Source organism: Notothenia coriiceps, unplaced genomic scaffold (assembly GCF_000735185.1).
Source record: "Notothenia coriiceps isolate Sejong01 unplaced genomic scaffold, NC01 NC01_scaffold00027553, whole genome shotgun sequence".
In the NCBI taxonomy this organism is placed as follows: domain Eukaryota; kingdom Metazoa; phylum Chordata; class Actinopteri; order Perciformes; family Nototheniidae; genus Notothenia; species Notothenia coriiceps.
The window spans coordinates 33,787-35,917 of NW_011360254.1; positions in this window are offsets into that span (position 1 = coordinate 33,787).

Here is a 2,131-nt window from a genome sequence, read left to right on the forward strand (position 1 = left end):
CATCGGAACAGATGTTTTTCCCACGCAGCTGGTCGAACCCCGTTGTTCTTGCATAACTTAGCATATTACTCACACTAATAATCTATATTTAGTAATACATATACGTTATACCTGTTTGATTGTTGTCTCGTCAAGTCCGACGTAAAGTGTAAGCGAAAGGCTTAGTTGAGGTGACCATATGTACACTACTTGTTATGGACACATCGACAGTGTAACTACAGGCTAGCGCTAATAAGTGCAGGGTTCTGTACGATAGCCCAACCAAGTCCCGTCATCGAGTGATATGTTTATTAGACAAGTACGAGGACCAATGTTGTTTCGTCGTTTAGTACGTAAGACGACTACATTTACTGACCTGATGAAGTATCTGTTATCCTACTGACCACAGTATGAATTGTGCGTAGTCTAAACATCACACCACACACCACGACACACACAACACGACACACACACAACACACTGGTGTAAATACAGCCTATCTACCAATTGAATCAAATATAAAAGTCAGCCGAATTAGTGTTGATAATGCAAAGAGACGTATTGTGTGAAAAGAAATGTAAGATGCTGTTTAATTGCTTATATATTTATGATCCACGTCACGTTTTCAGTTTTGGCGGCAGTTCTCCTGTTTGTCTAGAAGTCTTCTCAGCAGGGCTCTATAAATAGAGAACTACGGCAGATATGTAATATTTAATGCAGCCGAACCGTGTATTACAATGCCGTTATGTGATGACTTTCAAAGAGAAAAGCAAGCACACTCGGAATAAAGTATTATTGTATTTTTAAAAAACGTTTTCAGATTTCACATCACATAAACATCAAATACCAGCATGCATTGCGGCTAAACCATCCAATCATCGAGCTGAGGATCTTGCCTACGTCTGTTTCCGGTTTCGTTTATGACCGATGTATTTTGTTATACACACATTCCTTCACATTTACATTTTAATTTGCATTAAAGTATTTCGTGAGGCCTTCTAACATGTTTTTAAATATAACTACGGTTGTAGTTGAAGGGTTTGTAAATTAACATGAACCGAAGCTGTTGCCTGGCAACTCAATCGCACAACGTCACGTCCGTTAATTCCACATCCACACGATCCACACGCATGGATTAACATCGATTTAATGTAATTTAACATTAATGTAGCCTTTGTTTCTGCTAAAAGAGGTGTCGACCACCTGGGGAAACAAGAAAATCGGCGTAATTGAGTGTGACTATTAAAAAATAAATCATTACTTCGGGGTAGCATTTGCTTGGCATTTCCGGGTATTTCTCCACTGGTTAACATGGGTTAACAATACCGTGTAACTGTCACGTTTGAAGGGACGAAATCGTGACATCTTCACGTCTCCCAGCATGGTAAATCGTCACATGTTCACGTCTTGCCGTGATACCGGGTTGGCCTGAACGCAGTCTTTAGGTTTTACTGTTAATGCCAACATATAGTAGCATGCTTCCACGCTAAGCATACACTGCATCACACTGCACTGTTATAACTCCCTTGAGACAACTTAGTGTTAAAGCTCAACCTGCAGGAGATTTACGGCCTTTCAACACTTCAGCAAACACACACACACACACACACACACACACACACACACACACACACACACACACACACACACACACACACACACACACACACACACACACACACACACACACACCAGAACCAGAGATTTACTACAAGAGAGCTGATTGGTCAGTTACAGGACTGCCTCTACTCCCATTGGATTCAGAGAAGCCTGCTCTGTAATTTGATTCGACAAAGTGCTCCAGGGGGTATTTTGTAATTGTTTCATGCTTGTGTGCAAAGTGTGTGTGTGTGTGTGTGTGTGTGTGTGTGTGTGTGTGTGTGTGTGTGTGTGTGTGTGTGTGTGTGTGTGTTTGCAGGAGAGACAAGATCAATTTACCCTCTTTCCTTTCCCAGGGGAGTCACATACATAGTCAGCTGCTCTTCTCCCTCCCTCGCTTTCTGCTTTCCATAAAACTATATCTGTTATTTTGCTTTCATATGCATGACTTGATTTCATTGGTTCACATGCCTCTCCTTACACTACCTACAGTATGGTAATGTTGGTTGACTTCAAAACAGGGCCAACAATAAGCATTATTTTCTATTCAAAA